Raw genomic sequence first — 23,054 nt, forward strand, 5'->3', positions numbered from 1 at the left:
GGAAGACGGATTCATTTTGTTGAGGCAGTAGAGGGAACCCTCGCTCTACCAAAAATGTGCTGAGCATCATCATAGTACAAAGCAGGAAATACAATGCTTGGTGTGTTTTTTTGTTTTTTCCTTTGCTGCGCAGTACCATCCTCACAGATGAAGCTTTAATCTACATCGTACATCTCTGTAGCTGTAAATTCATGCTCCATTATACCACCATATGCTTTAATTCGCTCAGAGAAAGCCCAGCAATCGCAACGCTTCTTCCTAGCTTCAAAGCTGTTTATACGGCCTGTTCGATGGCATATTGTTTGGGGATTTTGGGGTTTTTTTTCCCACACACTTAAAGGTTATGTTTTAAGAAGTCGTTTTAAACAAGTTTATTAGCAGTGATCCTGCAGTTGATTAGTTTTTATGTCATGAGAAGGTATCAACGCAAGCCCTGGCAATTCTAATAGACGACCGTGGGAGACAGAAGGAGAGTTTAGCCCGATTAAAAAATCTGGAGGCGTAAATACTATGGCTTGGATTTTATCTCATCGTCTCATCAGATGCCTATTTGTCTTTTCATCTGTTTCTAAGTAATAAGTACTGATGCTTCTTTGCTCGAAGCAGGTCTATTTCACATCTAATAGCATGTGGCGTACAGGGTAATATTTTTGGCCGCCTAAAATCCAACTTCCCCCAGTTAGTCTTCCCTAATTGGGTCCCACCATCTTAATTTGTAGAAACTTATCTCCAGCACTTTAGCACGTATTTTTCTCCATGTATATATATATATATATATATATATGCATATATATATAGTCAATTGTATGTACGTTTATTACTTTGATTAATTTATTTGTAAATATTTTTGTCTGTCTCCCCTATTAGTGTAACATATCATGTCTGTTTTGTATTTCCCAAGTGCTTAGAGAACTGCACTGCACTCAGCATGTGCTCAATAAGTGCTATTATTACTACTTTACTAATCTTTAAAGCTTACTTGGAATGTCTGCAGAACGTGGGGTGATATAATCATGATTGAAGAAAAAAATACTCTTTGATTATTCTACAAATTCTATTAGCTCTTATATACCCAAAGTAGAAAGGTCTGTTTTAGGTTTACAGCATGTTAATTACCTCTAGTATTTATTTAGCGCTTAATAAATGCCAAGTACTGTATTAACTGCTAGGGGAAAAACGGGATAATCCGTTCAGACAGAGTCTCTGTCCCATCAGGTCTTACAATCCAAGAGATGAGGAGAACAAGTATCTTATACCTATTTTCAAATGAGAACACCAAGAAACGGAGAAATCAAGTGCCTTGCCCATGATGGTACAATAGTCCAGTGGCAGAGGGGGGATTAGAACCCAGGTCTCCTGATTCTTAGCAGCATTCTCTTTCCACTAAGCCATGCTGCCTCCTCTTAATTAGTATAATGTTTCTTGGATTGAAAAAATTGGGAAAATCTCTTTCTTTTTTAAAAAAAATGACGAAGAGTCATTCAGGGATCGTTAGCTGCTGCATCCAATCACGCAGATGAGTAAATTGGAAAGTCAGAAGCCAGAACACAGGATATTATCCAAAATTTCCTCCTCTTAGAATCTTGGTGGTGGAAAAGCACTTTACAGGTTATTGAGTCCATGATTCTGCCTTCAGAAAACAGCACCACTGTCAAATCGTCTTCCACAATATATAGCTGGTAGTATCTAGGATCAGAGAAGCAGCATGGCTTAGTGGAAAGAGGACAGGCTCGGGAGTCAGAAGGCGTGGGTGCTAATCCCGACTCCGTAACTTGTCAGCTGTGTGGCTTGGGGCAAGTCACTTCACTTCTCTGTGCCTCAGTTACCTCGTCTGTAAAATGGGGATTAAGACTGTGAGCCCCACGTGGGACAACTTGATTACCTTGTATTTCCCCCAGCGCTTAGAACCGTGCTTGGCACGTAGTAAGCATTTAACAAATACTATCATTAAATACCATCATTATCTTTAAGATCTCAGTAAAAAGAGATTCCTATGCCTTTTTCAGTGACGTATGACTATATGAGAAGCAGCATGACTTAGTGGAAAGAGCACGGGCTTGGGAGTCAGAGGATATGGATTCTAATCCCGACTCCGCCACTTGTCTGCTGTGTGACCTGCGGCAAGTCACTTACCTTCTCTGTACCTCAGTTACCTCGTAGTAAATAAATAAATAATGATGGCATTTGGTAAGCGCTTACTATGTACAAAGCACTGTTCCAAGCACTGGGGGCGAATACAAGGTGATCACGTTGTCCCATGTGGGGCTCACAGTCTTAATCCCCATTTTGCGGATGAGGTAACTGAGGCACAGGGAAGTTAAGTGACTTGCCCAAAGTCACACAGCTAATTGGTGGAGCCAGCATTTGAACCCAAGACCTCTGACTTCCAAGCCCGTGCTCTTTCCACTGAGCCATGCTGCTTCTCTATGGGGAGTAAAAGTGTTAGCCCCATGTGAGACAACCCTGATTATCCTCTATCTATCCAGTGCTAGGCACATAGTAAGTGCTTAACAAATGCCATTATTATTATTATTATGTATTTTGTCATTATGTATAGGGCATTTGTTAGGTGCTTACTCTGTCAAGCACTGCTCTAAGCACTGGGGTGGATACAAGTTAATCAGTCCAGATATAGTCCCTGACCCACATGGGTCTCACAGTCTAAGCATATATTAGTATCATATTATCATATTATTATTATTATCCCAATATCATGCCATATTTGTTAAGCACTTTGTCCCAAGCACTGTTCTAAGCACTGTGGTAGATTCAAGTTAATCATGTTGAACACAGTCCAACTACGAAACAAAACTGCTACGAACCTCAGATGAATTCTTTTTCAACTACTTGGGGAGATCAGCCTAAAGAGAATTTGACCTACATCCTCAAGAACCAGCTCAACAACTCAGTAAGCCCAGAAGTTTTAGTAGTGGATCTACCTCACTGTTTGGTTCATCAGTTTGCTCTTAGAAAGGGGAACTGCCATAATCTTCATTAGCAACCTCTAGTGCAAAGGGTCCGAATTGGACAAAAAAAGCCTCAATAACAAATTCATGGTCATGAAACACCATAAAACACCTCCTAATTGGTTGTCAGATGAGTAGAATGAATCCTTCCATGGAATATAATCTATATTTGCATGTATAATATCATGGCTAATAACTTCTTTCTTTTTTTGTATTGCAGGTGGTGTATTTTTATTAAGGAAACTCCATGGATCCACTACCAGAACGACTGCAGATGGAGGTGGGGCATTCTGAGAGAGGTTATGTCGTTATGGGTCGGGGTTGACTCGACAGCGTAAGACAAGACATATTTCTACTATGATGGTCATCTGTCCATAGTCACCAGTAGCGACCCGAGGTGAGCCTTTTTATTCCTCATTCACCCTGCCCTTCCCACATCTTCAACCCCAGCTCAACCTCTGCTCGCCCCACCACTCTTTAACCTTGTGCCTCTGCCCAGTCTCCAGCTGCTCCTGTCCTTCTTCCATCATGCCAGATCCCATTCCAAAACTCTGAAACCATCCACTTTCCTGTCCCCCCATCCATCGGCCCTTTACAAGACAAACCCACCCGCCCCCTTTTTATTTTTCTAACTCGTTCCACCCTTCTAGTCCTATTCACATCCCTGCTGCATTCCTTCTGCTCCAGCTTCTGCGGGGGAGGCCTGCCCTGCTGACTGCTCTCCTCTCTTCCACGTCACAAACTCCTGGTCTGAAATTAATCAGGCAATCTCTTCGAAAAGCCGGATGTAATACCCACCTTGTTTCCAAGAATGTTGGTTAGGTAGTCTCCTGGGCAGCTAGGGTACTGATCCAATACTCTGTCTCCCCCTTTTAGACTGTGAGCCCACTGTTGGGTAGGGACTGTCTCTATGTGTTGCCAATTTGTACTTCCCAAGCGCTTAGTACAGTGCTCTGCATATAGTAAGCGCTCAATAAATACGATTGATGATGATGATGATGATACTCTGCCGCTAAAAGTACACGAGGTTATAATTGCCAATTTCGGCATTGGCAGGAAGACTATTCACTAAGGTGCCAACGCCTGTGAATAATTAGTCAGAACACCAAATCGGAGAAGAGAAATCCCACTCTTCTTTTTCCCATTGAGTCAAGACCTTTTTCCAACTTATTTTGCCGTAAAATCTTGTTTTTCTCAGCAATCTGTGTATGACTAGAATAGTGATAGTGTTGTAGAGTGGGTGCCAGGAGAACGGGAGTGGGGTCTGATAGATTTTTCCCTTCTCCCTCTCGTATCATATTCTACTCTCTAGGATCCCTAGGAGACCCTGAAGTAGTGCATTTCAGAGCTCAGAATCTTGGGCTAGGACCAAAACCTTGTTGTCGCTGTTTTTGTTGCCTCTGTCAGGGCCTGAAAGTGGACTTCACCTATAATTTAGATTAATGTCTGTCTCCCCCTTTAGACTGTAACCTTGTTGTGTGCAGCGTCTACCAACACTGTTATTATTGTATTCTATCAAGCACTAAGTACAGTGGTCTGCACACACTAAGTGCTCAAAAAATGCAATTGAGTGATTGAAGGCTATCTGAGTGAGGTAACTTGACCAACTGAGGTAGAGGCAGCCAACATTTGCTATCCAACATAACCCCTGACTGACTGATTCTTGGTAAATTTCATCTCTGAGTTGGAAGTAGTAATTTAGCATTTAAGAACCCCTTTGAGGATTCTTAGATACGAAATATTTTATTTCGGTATTTGTTAAGCATTTACTATGTGCCAGACACTGTACTAAGCTCTGGGGTTGATATGAGCTAATTAGGTCCATTCATTCATTCATTCAATCGTATTTATTTAGCGCTTACTGTGTGCGGAGCACTGTACTAAGCGCTTGGGAAGTACAATTTGGCAACATATAGAGACGGTCCCTAGGTTGGACACAGTCCATGTCCCACATGGGACTCCCAGTCTTAATCCCCATTTTACAGATGAGGTAGCTGAGGCACAGAGAAGTGAAGTGACTTGCCTGAGGTCACACAGCAGACAAGTGGAGGAGTCAGCTCCTTCTGACTCCAGGCCCGTGCTCTATCCATTTAGGCAATGCTGCTTCTCATGGCATTACCATTTCCCTTCTGAATACCTCATTCTCCATTTTTCCTTATAAATACTAATGAAGCCTTGTGGATTAGAACCAAAGTAGTCAATCACCATGTGAAAATTTCAGTCTCCCACTGTTACTGGTGAGATAATTAGGGTTTAAATGTTAGTGAGTATCAGTAGCCTGAAGAGGAGCACAAATGATGTGCCTTTTATTTTCAATTCTTCCTGCCATTTCTACTCAGCCCCATTCTCATTTCTATTAGGATCGGTCTAATTTATCTCGGAACCTTGGCCTGTGGGCCCGAACAAATTTACTTGACGTATTTTAAGCTGTGGCATGGATATTTCTGCTGCTTTAGCAATGTTCTCGGGATAATTAGATCTAGGAAATAAAAGGGTTTTGTTTTAATTTATTTACACATGATACCAACAGATTTTGTCCAGTTGGTCAAATTACCACATGTCATCATGGAGTATTTTTCAAACTGAAAGGAATACATTTCCTTCATACACTGTAATAAACAGATTGTGGGGGTTTTTTTCTGGAGTATGGTGAAAATTTCTGATCTACTGTGAAATTAATATCTGATTCTCCAGTTACAAAGTGGTTACTAGTATACTAACCTGGACAGTTGTTCAAGTTATAAATATTGAGGACATTTACAAAAAAGCAGTTTAGCCTAGTGGAAAGAGAACAGGCTTGAGTGTCAGAGGACTTGGGCTCTAATCTTGGCTCCACCACTTGTCTGTTGTGTGATCTTGGGAAAGTTATTTAACTTCTCTGTGCCTCAGTTACCTCATCTGCAAAGTAAGGATTCACTATTGTTCTCTCTCCTACCCCAGTGCTCAGTGCAGTGCTTGGCACATAGTGAGCACTTAACAAATACCACAGTTATTATTTACAGTAGCGAATATCAAGGCACACAAGCATGCAGTGCATGTCTAAGCAGAAATCTAAAAATGTGGGGATAACATGTGCGATCAGTAGGCTTAATTTGCCCCCAAATTGAGCAAATATGCCATATAATCTCGTGCCACTATGCCTTTCCAGTATTTCTGACTCTGTCTTAATTTCTTGTGTGATATGTGCCAGACACTGTACTAAGCGCTGGGGTAGATACGAGCTAATTAGGTTGGACACAGTCCATGTCCCACATGGGACTCCCGTCTTAATCCCCATTTTACAGATGAGGTAGCTGAGGCACAGAGAAGTGAAGTGACTTGCCTGAGGTCACACAGCAGACAAGTGGGCTTTTAGTCCTTTTAGACTGTGAGCCCACTGTTGGGTAGGGACTGTCTCTATATGTTGCCAACTTGTACTTCCCAAGCGCTTAGTACGGTGCTCTGCACACAGTAAGCGCTCAATAAATATGATTGATTGATTGATATTAAAGCCAATCTCAAAATTTCTCAATTTATCTCTAACCATGATTCATTAATAATGATAATAACTGTGGTGTTTGTTAGGCAATTACTAGGCGTCAAGCACTGCACTGAGCATTGGAGTATATACAAGGTATTCATGTTGGACACAGTCCCTGCCCCAACCAAGGCTCACATTTTAAGGTTGAGGGAGAATAGGCATTGGATCCCCATTTTGCCGATGAGGGAACTGAGGCACAGGGAAGTTAAAGCAGTTATCGACTATGAACTACTTAAAAGCCAACCACACTGATGGGCCTGTGGTTTCTTTTTAATATCAACATTCACAAACTGAAAAATCTGGAGACTTTTTTGATGCTGTCGTAGAAAGTCATCAGCTAGATTTCATTTATAAGTAAGATGGCAGAATGGTCTAGTGGATAGAGCCCGGGCCTGGGAGCTAGAAGTTCATGGCTTCTATCCCAGCTCTGCTACTTGTCTGCTGTGTGGGCTTGAGCAAGTCACTTCCCTTCTCTGTGCCTCATTTACCTCATCTGTTAAATGGGGATTAAGACTGTGATCCCCATGTGGGACAGGATCTGTGGCCAATCCGATTTACTTGTATCCATCCCAGCACTTAGTATAGTGTCTGGCACATAGTAAGCACTTAACAAATACCATGATGATGATGATGATTAAATTGATGATTTATTTCCCTCTAATTGTACAGGCTACGTAGTCTTGAAGTTTTCTACTTTAAGATGTTCTCCCTCCACCATTCGGTTGAAAATTTGCCACATCTCACTGATGAATATGTATTAGATTTTAAAACACCGTCTCCACGATAAGCGTACCTCAGAACACAAATACAAAAGAATGAAGATTAATTAAAATATATCAAGAAGTATAGCAGTTACTATGTTGTAAAACACCATTTGAAAAGATATATTAATGATTTGGTTCTTTTAGAAGAGGAATAGAATGGGAATGTGGCAGAAAAGCCTCGTGTAATATGTAAAAGAAATTATGTACATTGACTGCTCTCGAACAGCCAAATATTGAGAACAAAAGTACACTGCAATGTGGGTGTAGAGATATTATTAACTGGCCCTAAATATCAATTGTATTTTCAGACCATTTCAGTTATAAAAATAGGGAATTTTTCTCTTGTCCTTTCTGGTAAAATAAGAAATCATCTCACTGTAAAATTGTCAGGGTGTTTTATGATGTGAAGTTGTACCACAGCCTCTTTGCCCAAGTTTTCTCTTTAGTAAAAAAGGAGAGGAGCCAATCTTAATTGCCTTCCTTATGTACATAGCTGTAATTTTTTATTTGTTTATATAAATGTCTGTCTCCCCCTCTAGACTTTAAGGTCATTGTGGACAGGGAATGTGTCTGTTATATTGCTATATTGTACTCTTCCACAGAGGAAATACAATTGACTGACGGACTGACTGACTTCCTTAATAAAGGCATTCTTAATTTATTTCCACTAAGTTAGCAATGAGGTCCAATGACTGAGTCTTCGCAAAAGTCTTTGAAATCTTCAAAAATGATATTTTCTGTATCCCCAGTGCAAAGTCTCTTTAACCAGAGAATAAAATAAAACGATCTGTTATTCCACTGCCATTAGGGCCCATAGAGCATACTGACTGTATTGTCCTCTGCCAAGCGCTTAGCACAGTACTCTGCACACAGTAAGCACTCAATAAATACAATTGAATGAATGAATGAACTTGAGTGACCTTGTAAATTGAGGGATAGTATTCAATAGGATTCCAGGTATACGACAGGTTTGCTGTTTGCTAATCTATGATTCCCTCACAAATGAAAGGCTTTTGGGAAATGTCTGTTGTTCAGATCCCCCCGATTAAATCACTGGGATATGTGCCGCCCCTCCTACCCACCTTGCCCGTTGTTGGGTAGGGATAGTCTCTATCTGTTACCGAATTGTACTTTCCCAGCGCTTAGTACAGTGCTCTGCACACAGTAAGCGCTCAATAAATACGATTGAATGGAGGAGTCTTCTGATCGGTTATCCCAGGCAGGATCTGTTTGGTTGAGAACTCTGCAGGTTCGCTGCTCATCATCATCATCATCATCAATCGTATTTATTGAGCGCTTACTATGTGCAGAGCACTGTACTAAGCGCTTGGGAAGTACAAATTGGCAACGTATAGAGACAGTCCCTACCCAACAGTGGGCTCACCACTTCAAGGCCAGAATCTGATGGATGAGAAAATCTGCTTGCTGAATCCCCAGGACAGGTGACACCATCCCCTCTAGTTCTGAACCTGGGAGGGCAGGTACAGTGGGAATTTAACATTCACCGTGTCCTGCTTCTCATTGCAGCAGACACTTTGTTCCCAGATCTCCCGACTGCCGGCCCCGTACTCTTTCCTTTTGTTCTTAAATACAAGTGAAAAATGGTTTGCGTTATTATCAGGTACTGAAAAAGAAAACCAAAAAAACTTTCCAAAATAGCTAGGGATGATCACAATTGAGGCAATCTCTTTCTACATCATCACCAACTTTAGATTCCCATCTGCCAATTTCTACCATGTCAGCCATTCTATTAAGGTAATATGTTGGACACCTTCAAAAGATTTGGTGTGGACCAATGAAGCTCACGCTAGCCATCAGTAGGTGTCATTCCTGGGTGATTTCCCTCCTATATGCAGAATGTCGAAACCGCTCTTTTTATTTAGCCAAAACTAAACATTTGTTGAGTACTGAGATCTAGTTTGCTGTTTAAAAAACAGATGTCAAATTATACCTGGTGAATAAAACCCACTGCTTTATGTGTATTTATATAGCTCCTTGTTTTGTTGAACCAGTAGCAGCTGCATTTTTTCACTGTGCTGCATCCATTTATTACCCCGCATCACTTACCCCTGCGAGCATGTTCCAAACTTTTCTTTACCAGCTGTTTAGTTGAAGAATAATTGGAACAGGCATATATGCATAAAAGAATCAAAGTCCTGAGACTCCCAGATACCTTAAACCACTCATTGGAGTAAAGAACTAAAATTCTCTCTGAGTAGTTAATGGAAACAGCTGTTGAGGACTTAATACCGTTCCTTGGATGTTAGTTTATTGACGAGTGCTGACCAGCTTTTCCTTATATTCTCTCCCAAGTTTCTTACCTTGTGTGTGGTAATTACCAAGTCTGACTAGAAGGAATCTTGGCTTGATGCACCATATAATAATAATAATGATGGCATTTGTTAAGCACTTACTATGTGCAGAGCACTGTATTTTTAGTAGCACAAGCCTTAGTATGAAACAAGGCAGTTCTTCTTATTTCCCTCTCTGTCTTATGCCCTACTGTGGCTAATTCATTAGTAATGAGAGATACAGGGACTATTGGTGTCTGACAATCAGAAATATATTTAGTCAGCCTTTCACTTTGAAGATGAGGCCCCTGGCAGGGAAATTTACAGATATGGCAGAAAAGGCCGGTTGAGAACCCCCATTCTGAACCCACCTTGAACCCATAAAGAGAGACCTTTTATTGGGCTGTCGTGTTTGTTGTTCTGGGCCAAAATTACTTATTAAATATGAAATCTTCATTTTATCCATTAGTTTCAAACTTTGCCGGAATCACTTACAAATAGCAAAACTGACTGATTTGTGTTTCTTATTTTTCCTTCTGCCTCCCTTCTAGAGTAAGTAATATATATAGTTGCCCTTGGACTTTAAAGATGAGTTTAAAGATGTTGAGGATGTGGGCTGATAAAATCCAATGGGTGACTTACTTCCAATGAGTCCCTTCTGTATCACATAAGAGTACAGATTGCTTCTTCCTACACTGTTGCATTTGTTACCCAGAGTGCCTGTTTCACAGTTTTCCTTAAGCTTCTATTTCCAAGGCAACATCCCATTTCTAATTTCTATTGAGTCAGGCCAATCTGTTTTCCAGCTTTGCTTCATAATAATAATAATGATAACACGGTATTTGTGAAGTGCTTACTATAAGCCAGGCACTGTTCTAAGCACTGGGGTAGATACAGGATAATCAAGTCAGACCCAAGGGCTCACAGTCTTAATCCCATTGTACGGATGAGGGAATTGAGGCCCAGAGAAGCTAAGTGACATGCCCAAGGTCACACAGCAGACAAGTGGTAGAGCTGGAATTGGAACCTGTGTCCTTCCCAGGGCCGTGTTCTTTCCTCTAGGCTATGCTGCCATGATCTCAGGTTTTGCTTCTCTGTAGCTGGTCCATAAAAAAGAAAAAAAAGAAGAAAGGACTATCCCCTTAACTTTTTAGAATAGAAGTTATCCCCATCTGGTTTGTCGGGGGGGGGAACCTTATTTATATTGGAAGACAGTCACTTTTCCACTGACATCAGCTGGAGTATTATAGGGAAGGGATGGGCAAGGGAAAGGGCTACTAAGTATGGAAAAACCCAGATTAATGGTGAAGAGGAGTCCTGCCAGACATTCAGAGGAGTTTCAGGGGAGTGATACCCCCTGGGTTTTAATTAGATGCCCATCAGTGATAGGTGGTTATTCCTGGAACTTCTTTAAGACTCCATGGAACAACTACTGTTACCTTTGAAAACGTTTAACTAAGTAAATGCCGGTGATTTATGTATACCTGAAGACAGAGGTGGTGTAATCTTAAGTGTGTAACAAGCAATTTGGGATTTTTCCTATCATAGTAAGAGAGTGTGGCATTTGACATGCCTCCAAACCTTGCTAACTTATCTATGTCGTGTAGGACTGGTTAGCTGAACCCTGATGGTTCACCCACCTTTTGGAGAATACCAAGTCTAAGAATTATGGGGTGGGCGTAGCAAAGTCCTTGGACAGTCTTACTCTGGTTGAAAATTTCCATGGGTACTAAGATTCTGGTGATAGTAACTGACCCTCTGACCTCAAACATCAGAGTCTACATCCCTTATTCCTTATGAGAAGCAGAGTGGAAAGAGCCCAGGCTTGGGAGTCAGAGGTCATGGGTTCTAATCCTGGCTCCGCCACTTGTCTGCTGTGTGACCTTGGGCAAGCCACTTAACGTCTCTGTGCTTCAGTTACCTCCTTTGTAAAATGGGGATTAAGACTGTGAGCCCCACGTGAGACAACCTGATTATCTTGTATCTACCCTAGTGCTTAGAATAGTGCTTGGCACATAGTAATTGCTTAATAAATAGCCATAATTATTATCAGCATGGCTCAATGGAAAAAGCACGGGCTTTGGAGTCAGAGGTCATGGATTCGAATCCCGACTCCACCACATGTCTGCTGTGTGATCTTGGGCAAGTCACTTAACTTCTCTGGGCCTCAGTTACCTCATCTGTAAAATGGGGATGAAGACTGTGAGCCCCACTTGGGACAACCTGATCACCCTGTATCCTCCCCAGCGCTTAGAACAGTGCTTTGCACATAGTAAGCGCTTAACAAATGCCAATGATTATTATTATTATTATTATTATTCCTTCTATCCACCCTCCCAAGTGGAGCTAGCACTTCAGAAGCCCCAGGCAACCTGGATTTTGTCATGGGGGTAATTAAAAGGGAGGATAATTTGCGGCTCCAGCAGTTCTGTTCCTGGAATGCTGTTTCCCCAGATTGTACCCAGAAAACATTGGATCTTGGGGACAAGCGCTCTGGGTTCTTTCTAGAGGGAAGAGTCAGCTTAATGAACAAACCTATTACAGTGGCTAATTGCTCTGCTCTTTTTTTTTTACCCCTGCCTCCCAGCTTAGGGCCTACTTGTCCAGTGCTGCTTTATTAGCTGCATCGTGCCTTTTAAGTGTTTCTTCTGATCACCCTATTAGGGTTACTCCCTTTGTTTTTTCTATAGGGTAGCTGTTTACACATCCTGTTTGGGATTCCTGTTTAATCTTTTCACATAACTGGGAGTCAGAGGACCCTGGCTCTGCCACATGTCTGCTGTGTGACCATGGGCAAATCATCCAACTTCTCTGTGCCTTTATCTCATCTGTAAAATGGGGATTAAGACCAGAAACCCCACACGGGACAAGGGACTCTGTCCAACCTAATTATCTTCTATCTACCCCGATGCTTAGTGTAGTGTCTGGCACATAGTAAGTGCTTTATTATTTTTATTGTTATTATCATTATCATCATTATTATCCAGCAAAGATGTGAGGTGGTAAAACATTCAGTGGTGAAAACAAACCAACACTCAGCAGAACAGGATTCTGGTAAAAAAAAAAAATATTCTGGTGTTTCAACTCACAAACCAGACCTGTTTGGAGAGTTCTTACAAGACACCACTTTGGCTATCATATTACTAACAGGATCCTCGGGAGAGAGTGGCAAGGGAGACAGTATCATTTGGAGTGAGTCAGGTCTCTGTGATTCCAAGGAGGACCAGTGACTGGATTAGAAAGAGATGAAAGGTGAAATAGTTATAAAATGATTTCTAACTATTAAGGAGGAAATTTGCAGGGGAACACGCCACGATAAAACAGTTAAAAATGATTCTGTCTCCCAGTGATCCTTTCTCACCAATGTACCTACCTGAAATCCACCTCTATATTGTTGTCATGGTTCTGGAGACTTTTTTTCTCCTTCAAATTCCTGTTTCTAAGGGCTACTGGCAAAATCTGTGATTGTAGAGAGTGCTGAGCTTCATAGTCTCCCCTGGGAGGCTCCAGATAAAGTAGCCTCTGAACCTCTGCAGCCATTTGGAAAAAATATCAAGCAGTCCGTCTTCACCAGGAAAGCTGCCATTGTGATTGCCTATATGGGACCTTGGGCGGAAATAGTCAAGTCCTGAAGAGCCAAGCTTGATCTTGCCTCCGTACAGCCAAAAGGAGAGGAGGCGATGACTCTACTGTAATTCCTTCTCTAATTCTTAGCAGAACACTAATCTACTAAGCCAAGCGCTTGCCCTACATGCCTGCTGACAGTAGTTTTTCACTCTGGAATTTGTTCCAGGGCACAGCTTGATTTGAGCTAGTAAGCGTCCCCTCCATCATTTCATGGGAGCTTAGTACCGGAACCCATGTCAGAGTTCTTGGCTGGAAATCATTCCCTCAATAAATGCGTGATCTTTTGGCGGCTGCACATATGCCCATCTGTTAAGATGTTTGCAAATGGAAGAGGTTTGCCAAGCAGAGATGGGCAGCTGGCACAATGTGATGCTGCCATCTTTTAGCTGATAACCCTTTGCAGCATGCCAGTGTCACATCGTTGCCACGTGCCTCTATCAGTAGAATCTCAGCAGTGGCACGCAGATAAATCAACTAAATGCTTCCATTGTCCATTACGGAGTCATATTTTGCATAGGGCAGTACCTTAGTTGAAGAGAGTCTTTATAGATAGCTGTTGTTGCTGAGAAACGCCATTATTGTATATGCCACTTCAGCAACTCTTGTGTGACCCTCTCATGCTGACAGCACGTTATTCAATCTTCAGGAAACAAAGACGGGACTAGAAATTTGGACTGCGCTCTTCTTGTACGTACATATAAAAAAGTCTCGTGGTAATTCAGAATCTTTTGGTGCCCTAGCTAAAAGCAGTCATTAATTAAGGGGCAAGTTGTGCTGACTTGAGAAGCATAGTCTTACTTTTATTTTAGAAGTGTGGGCTTTGAAAGGGTCCTTAACTGGCATCATAAGGAGGAAGGTGATCTAGGTATCTTTCACTCAATAAGGTTACACATGTTACGTATATATGTTTGTACAGATTCATTACTCTATTTATTTTACTTGTACATACTTACTATTCTATTTGTTTTGTTAATGATGTGCATCTAGCTTTATTTCTATTTATTCTGGTGACTTGACACCTGTCCACGTTTTGTTTTGTTGTCTGTCTTCCCCTTCTAGATTGTGAGCCCGTTGTTGGGTAGGGACCGTCTCTATATGTTGCCAACTTGTAGTTTCCAAGCGCTTAGTACAGTGCTCTGTGCACAGTAAGCGCTCAATAAATATGATTGAATGAATGAATGAATATTTTACCATTTTTTGTTTTTTGAGGTATGCTACCCTATCATCTGCCAGAAAGACCATTTTCAGAAGGCCAGGAGGAGCAGTGGAGATCCCTGCCATTTATCCAATCTTCTCCCATTTGGACATTTTACATTCCTTGGTCTTAGATGATGATCATGATGATAATGAAGATTGTGGCATTTGTTAAGCACTTACTAGGTGCCAAGCACTCTACCAATTGCTGGGATAAATTCCAGATACTTCAGTTGGACACAATCCCCGTCCTACATGGGGCTCTCAGTCTGAAAAGGAGGGAAAACAGGTATTGAATCTCAGATGATGAAACTGAGGCACAGAGAAGTTAAGTGACTTGCTCAAGATTACAGAATAGACAAATGGCAGAGCTGGGATTAGAACCAGGTCCTCTGACTTCCAGGGCTGTGCTTTTTCCACTAAGCCACATTCTTTCTCATTTTCTCATTTTCCATTCTCTCTCTCTCTCTCTCTCTCTCTCTCTCTCTCTCTCTCTCTCTCTCTCTCTCTCTGTCTCTCTCTCTCTCTGTCTCTCCCCTCCAGAAAAGACTAAATTGACTCTCCATTGAACTCAAGATGGTAGATTACTTTAACACTTACTTAGAATTTATTTTAGTGTTTGTCACCCCTGTTATTTTATAAGAAGCCCCTTGAAGGCAAGGAGAGTGTCTACCAACTGTATAGTTAGTAATCATTTAATAAATGCTACTGACCGAATCAGTTGCTTAAGATTTGCGTATTAATTCAATCATATTTATTGAGCACATACTGTGTGCAAAGCACTGTACTAAGTGTTTGGGAGAGTATAATACAGATATATTGATTTCTAACTATTAAGGAGGAAATTTGCAGGGGAACATGCCAGGATAAAACAGTTAAAAATGATTCTGTCTCCCAGTGATCCTTTCTCACCAATGTACCTACCTGAAATCCACCTCTATATTGTTGTCATGCTTCTGGAGACTTTTTTCCCCCTTCAAATTCCTATTTCTAAGGGATACTGGCAAAATCTGTGATTGTAGAGAGGGCTGAGCTTCATAGTCTTCAATACAATAATATAATACAAAGAGACACATTCCCTGTCCACAACAAGCTTTGCAAATTATTTGATCTGGTGCCGCTGCTTTCCCCCCATAGAAGATACATCCCAGATGCCTTCTGATTTCTGGGCTTTGAGTTTAATCAATTACCCAGGAGGGCTGCTTCCCTTCAATTAAAAAATCCTCGGTCATCTCATCTATCCTTCAGGCGAGACTACAACTATAAATATTCTAGGAAAATTGGTATCTAATTCTTAAAGGTCTCAGTGAAAAGAGATTCCACACCATCTCAGAGTCACTCTGTCAGAGTGGCAACACCCTTCATCAATGAGTCTCAGGAGTCAGAGGACCGATTTCCCTGACATCGACTTCCAGCTTTCAGTTTATTCTCCGCTTGGCAATTCCAATGCAGATGATACACAGACCAGGAGAACTATTCTCTTTAAACCCTTTTCTGCTTTGAAGACTAGGAGAGATAAATCAAAATGCCTTCAGCATAACATTTCAGGGACAAGAGCTTGGGGAAAAAGTGTGATCCTTGAAAATGATTACGTTTGGGGGAGAATCCTAAATTCAATTTCTGTTCTTCATTTTTTCTCCCTTTAACTTATCATGGGCTGGCACTGTTGGACTGATATTCTAGTCAAAGGAAATGTGCTAGTTTGAGTGCCAGTGATCTGGTTTTTAATGGTACCAAAGGTACTACTCTAATGGCCTTGTCTTTTATTTTTCCTTCAAGGTGGCAGTCTTCCTAACAGCTGCACCTGAACTTAAACCCATTAGTTTCATTTTGGTCCTCTCTGGGAGTCATATCCCTCTCGCCCTTCAGTCTCCATTAACCCACTTGGTTTGTTTTTGTTTCTCTCCAACATTTTTTTTCTTCTAAATAGCATTTTGTTACTCTGAACACTATCTCTTAAGTCTTTCCTGGGTATACACTCTGCTAATTCTGAGCTTTCCTCAGGCAGGAACTCTAATATTAAAGTCAGTCAGGGTACTCCCCAGGTATTCTTTGCAGATTTCAGAGGGTCTTTGTCCTAGAACTCTGGTAGGGCTGATGGAGGCTGCGTGATTCTAGAAGAATTCTGAATTATAGGCCACCCCTATAGCACTTAGGAACTCAATAAATAAAATCGGTTGATCGATTCTCCTGGGCTCTGCCCTTCCCTGGCGTCTCTTCTGCAGCACCTGTACTGATGATCCTATCTCTATAATCTAGAGCTGTGTTGGAGACTTTTAATAGAGGGATTTTGTACCTATAATTTGGCTTAGCCAAATTCTGGAGCATCTTTTCACTGAAATAGGAAACACGGAAAATGAATTTAAATTGCAGCTGGGAAATATGCTATTAGACATCTGCCATGATTTCTAGGTTCATTCATTCGGTCATATTTATTGAGCGCTTATTGTGAGAAAGAGCAGTGTGCTAAGAGTTTTGGAGGTGCAATACCACAATAAACAGACACATTCCCTGTCCACAACGAGCTTACAGTCTAGTGGTTGGGGGGGAGGGGGTGAACAGGTTAACAAGAAAATGTCCTTCCCTGAGGGTCTTTAGGGCTAAATTAGACAACTCGTTTTAAGGTGGCTTCGATACAAGTAAGGGTCCAGAGTCAGAGGAAGTGTTGAGTGAGAGACAAGTGGACTGTCCATTCTAGGCAAGGTAGCAGCTTCTGTCATCCCTAGCTCTCGTGACCTGAATCTGACCATTTTTAGAAATGCTCTGACTGGGGAAATGGCAGCTGCACAATGGTGGTCCTTGGGCAGCAGCTGGAGCTGATGGCAATGGAAAGGTAAGCCGGTGGTAAAGGCAGTTGCCCAGGGTGATCGGCCAGGGCAGGCCTTGCCCAAATGGGGCCCTTCTTTGCTGCTGTTGCATGACTTATTTACTTACTTACTCAAGGCCCTACTGAGAGCTCACCTCCTCCAGGAGGCCTTCCCAGACTGAGCCCCTTCCTTCCTCTCCTCCTCGTCCCCCTCTCCATCCTCCCCATCTTACCTCCTTCCCTTCCCCACAGCACCTGTATATATGTTTGTACATATTTATTACTCTATTTATTTATTTTACTTGTACATATCTATTCTATTTATTTTATTTTGTTAGTATGTTTGGTTTTGTTCTCTGTCTCCCCCTTTTAGACTGTGAGCCCTCTGTTGGGTAGGGACTGTCTCTATATGTTGCCAACTTGTACTTCCCAAGCGCTTAGTACAGTGCTCTGCACACAGTAAGCGCTCAATAAATACGATTGATTGATTGATTGACTTCCTGTTATAGCCAAGGGAAGCAGCATGGCTCAGTGGAAAGAGCCCGGGCTTGGGAGTCAGAGGTCATGGATTCCAATCCCGGTTCCACCACTTTTCAGCTCTGTGACTTTGGGGAAGTCACTTCACTTCTCTGGGCCTCAGTTACCTCAGCTGGAAAATGGAGATTAAGACTGTGAGCCCCACGTGGGAAAACCTGTTCACCTTGTATCCCCCCAGCGCTTAGAACAGTGCTTCGCACATAGTAAGCGCTTAACAAATGTCATTATTATTACTATTATTATTATCCTTGTTCTTCCTCCTGCTCACACTATTTGTAAATAATTTTTGCCTGTTGGCCACCCCTATGGCACTTAGGAACTCAATAAATAACATCGATTGATTGGTTGATCGATTCTCCTGGGCTCTGCCCTTCCCTGGCGTCTCTTCTGCAGCACCTGTACTGACGATCCTATCTCTATAATCTAGAGTTATGACGGAGACTTTTGACAGAGGGATTTTGTACCTATAATTTGGCTTGAATGAAATAATACTGAACTTACAACTTTTTGACAGTTCCAAGGATCAAATTTCATTTTCTTTACATGACAGTACAATTGCATCATTACCCATCTTTCTCCATATTAGAACTGATCAATGCTTGAATTATATTAGTTACACAGGCAACTGTTAGTCTGACTCCCACCAAAATGTTTGTCAGTCAGTCAATTGTACTTATTGACCACTTACTGTTTGCAGAGCCCAAGCACTTACTAAGTGCTTGGGAGAGTACCATAAACAATAAACACCATGAGCTTACAGTCTCGAGGACTGTATTTCTTTCAGGTAGTTGTGGAAAGGGGTTTTTCCACAAAATCGGATTGTATTGCATCTACTCCAGCATGTACCTCATAGAAAGCAAATAACAAATGCCATTATTGCTATTGTTATTGTTATTATTATTATTTATGCCTCGAGGTCATTATTTTGGTAGAAATGGAAGGAAAACCTCTCATTCCCACTATCTCACACTGGTAATATATGAACCAAAATTCTTATTGATGTCAGATTCTTGGCTCAAAGGTTTGAATTCCCCACTTCCCCAGCTCCCTCCTCATCTACTATCTTATCCATTTTGGCTCTCTCTCAAGAGGAAATTTCCCACCTGTTTACAAAATCTATCTCCCCCCCACCCCTCCCACCACAACGGCACCTCTCTCCCTGTCTTTTCTCACCTTCTGAGTGCACTTTTACCAATTCTCCTTCCCTCCCTGTCTGCCATCGTGAAATGCTCACTCACTAATGGATCCTTGATTTTCAAACATGTCCCCATCTCCCCTATCCGAAAAAAACACCCCTCTGGATCCCTAACACCATCCTACTACCGCCCCATATTCCACTTCCCAAACCTGTCCAAATTCCTCAAACGGGTAATATATACCCGCTTCCTCCACATCCTCTCTTTCAACTCCCTTCTCATCCTCTACAGACTTGTTTCCCTCCCTCTTCACCATTTTTTAATGGTATTTGTTGATCACTTATTACGTACCGGGTGCTGGGGTAGTTACAAGCTAATCATGTTGGACGCAGTCCTTGTCCCACATAGAGTTCAGAATCTTAATCCCCATTTTCCAGATGGGGCAACTGAGGGACAGAGAAGTTAAATGAATTGACCAAGAGCACACAGCAGATAAGTGGCAGAGCTGGGATTAGGATTTAGGTCCTTTAACTCTCAGGCCTGTGCTCTTTCTGTTATGCCATGCTGCTTCACTCTATTGAGACTCTCTCTCCAATGATCTCCTTCTTGCCAAATCTACTGACCTAATCTCCTCTCCCTCTTGGCTGCCTTCCGTGCTGTGAACCTCTCATTTCTCCTGGAAACACTAACTAACGTTGCTTTTCAGACACAATCCTCCTGTGGTTCTCTTCTGCCTCCTCAGTCTCTTTCATTGGCTCTCCCTCTATCTCTGAATCCCCAGCTCTTGGGGGTCCTCAAGACTCTGTTCTCAGTTTCCTTCTCTTCCCAATTAAGACTTCCTCTCTCTCTTGGGAAGCTCATATACTCACATAGCTCCAATTACTACCTCTATGGAGATAACACCTAAATCTACTTCCCTAATATAATAATAATAATTATTATTCTTAAGCACTGGAGTCCAAACAAGATAATCCAATCAAACAGTCCCCATTCCAAATATGTATCACAACATAAGAGGGAGGGGGAACAGGTATTTAATTCCCATTTTGTGGATGAGGAAACTGAGGCTCAGAACATTTAAGTGATTCACCCAAGGTCAAAGAGCAGGCAGGAGTGGAGCCAGAAGTAGAGCCCAAATCTTCTGACTCCCAAACTTATGTTCATTGCTGTTGGCCATGTGACCTCCCAGTCAGACCTTTCTCCTTCCTTCTTGCATTTCCTCCTGCCTCCTGGGCATTTCTACATGGCTCATCAAGCTCTTTATGTCCCAAACTTAATTCTTCATCTTCCACCCCAAATCCTCTCCTTCACTTAGCTTTTACTTGACAGTTGACAACACCGCCATGTTCCGATATTGCTCAGGCCCTTATCATATCCCAGTTTGCCTCAACTTCCTCGATCATTTTCCCATCTCCAGTCTCTCCCTTCTCCAGTTCTTCCTGCTGCCTGGATCATGGTCCTAAAATGTTCTATGCACTGTCTCCCCATTCCACAGTAACCGCCAGTGGTTGCCCATTCCTTACTGCATCAAGGTGAAACTCCTGACCATTGACTTTAATCAATCAATCAATCAATCAATGGTATTTATTTAGCATTTACTATGTAAGAGCACGGAACCAAGCACTTGGGGGAGTGCAATACAACAGAATTAGAAGACACGTTCCCTGCTCATAATAAGCTTACAGTCCAAAGATGAGCTTACAGTCTAGAGTAAGGCACTAATTCAGCTCTCTCCCTCCTACCTGTCCACTCTCTTCTCCCAACTTGCCTGCTTCATTCCTCTCAAGCTTCACTTTCGTCTCTCCTTTGGCTGACCTCTTCCTCGTAGCCTCCCCACTGCCCGAATCTCTCTCTCTCCCTTCACATCTGCTCATCCCATCTTCAATTTTCCCCTCTAAGTTCGCTGTGGACAGGGAATGTGTCTACTAATTAGTGTCCCAAGATCTTAGTACGGTGGTCTGCACAGAGTTAGTACTCAATAAATACCACTAATTGATTGATTCAGTTCTCTTCTGAAATCATATAATTGTCATATTTGTACCACAAATAGCGTATTTGAACCAATATTCTATTACCAAGGAAAACTGGTGAAGTGTAGTGTGAAAAGCAACATAGATGATATGAGGTTAAAGTCCCAGTAAGGCTTAATATATGCGGCTAAGTTTGTAAAATAAAGGAAAAAAACCATTATTTATACTTGCATTTGAATAAATAGCAGATACAAGTGTTATAAAAATGGTGACAATATACTAAATCTGTTTGCAAATAACCTCAGGCAATTTATCATTTATGTTGGATGAGAAATAAATAATACTATTTTTGTTTGTTTTACAACCCGCTTACCTCCTGGGGGAAGAGCTAGCTGGCAAAAGGATCTGGGAAAGAAAAAGGCTGGGAAACTTGTGTTCTTATTTGCGAAGCTATAATGAGAAAGCAGACTAAGTAGCACAGTGCTGTTCAGTTTTCTGCGTGTCTGCATACGGAAGGCAAGAGAAACCTTAATTTGCCAAATCGACGAATACCGAGCCAAGGAATGGATTTCAGATGGAGTGTAAATTAACAGGAATTTAAAATCAGATTGTAGGCCAGGCGGTTTCTTATGACCCATTTGTGAATTAAGGCTTTCCTCCAGAAGCCACTGATGTGGAGCTCCCCATTCCTGAAAGCCCTAAATGTAAAAAGGAGAAAGAAATACCTACCCGCTGGGGACTTTTCAGAGGCTTAATTCAGTAATATCTGTAAATGTTCTAGAAAGCCCATTTCCAAATACTGTATATTCCCTCCTACCCCAGGTCAATCAACATTCCTCGGATAATCACTGAACACATTCTACTGGGTAAAATTCTTACTAGATGAACGGGATTCCACAGTCAGGTGATCCAAGAATCATGTAATTCCCCAATATATACTTTTCACTCTAACTCCTAACTATGATTCTTGAGGCCAGGCACTGATTTTTTAAAAAAAATTTCTATCGTATACTCCCAAATTCTTAGTACAATACTTTCTACACATTAGGTGCTCAAAAAATACCATTTGTGACAATGGTCATTCATTCATTCATAAATGAATTCATTCATTCATTCAAACAATCGTATTTATTAGTGCTTACTGTGTGCAGAGCAATGTACTAAGCACTTGGGAAAGTACAATCCAACAATAAAGTGGTTATTCTAGACAGTGTGTCCCCTGACTGACTCCCTGCTCCATTACTGTTCCCTGTCTTTAAATAATTATTTTTAAATTGTCTTTCCTGACTTGTGACCCTAGGGAAAATTTCCCTGAAAAACCAGACATTTTAGGACTTCTGCATAATTAATTGATTATGGTATTCGTTAAAGCTTTACTATGGGCCAAGAACGGTATTAATTGCTGGGGCAGATACAAAATAATTAGATCAGACACAGTGCCAGTTCCACAAGGACTCACAGTTTAAGTAGGAGGGCGTAGAATTTAAGCCCCATTTTACAGATGAGGAGAGTGAGGCACGAAGTTAAGTGACTTATCTGAGGTCCACAGCAGGCAGGTAGCGGAGCTGGGATTAGAACCACGTTTTCTGACTCCCAGCCCTGTGGTCTTTTCAATAGGTCTCGCTGCCTCGATTAGTTGATTCAGGTCTGATTCAGATTCCATGGCATGATCCCTGAATAATATGACATGCACTTATTTATTTATTTATTTAGCTTGCATGCGACCTGAACTTCCTGACCTCCACACTCATTTTATTATCAGACATTTTTCATCAAGATCAAAAGTTACAGTGAGAAGAAGCTAAGCCTGACAGAACCAGAGATAAAATTCGTTTTAAGGGCAAAATGTTTTCAAATGTCTCTATCTTTATGCTTTTGGATACGACCATTTTCAACAAAAGATTGAGAAAGAATCTCAACTACAATGAGAAGCATTCCAGCTCTCTAAAAGTGAAAGCTTATTTCATCAAGTCAAATTCAATTCTGTGTTTTCAGAGAGGAAGACTACTCAAGATTTCATTGAGGGGAAAATATTATTTTAATTCTGTTCTTCCTTGCAGAATTTTATAAAATCTTTTCGTCTTTTATATTGCTTAGCAGCTGAATTATAATGACAACAGGTGAGGCTAAATGATGAGAATGAGGCTTTTGCCTCATGAGATTAAGGTAAGGGCTGCTTAGCTGTTCAAACCCCGAGATTGGTCCCAAATCAGCCATTTTATATATAAGGTGATCCCGGGAAA

This window comes from Tachyglossus aculeatus, chromosome 11 (genome assembly GCF_015852505.1).
Source record: "Tachyglossus aculeatus isolate mTacAcu1 chromosome 11, mTacAcu1.pri, whole genome shotgun sequence".
In the NCBI taxonomy this organism is placed as follows: domain Eukaryota; kingdom Metazoa; phylum Chordata; class Mammalia; order Monotremata; family Tachyglossidae; genus Tachyglossus; species Tachyglossus aculeatus.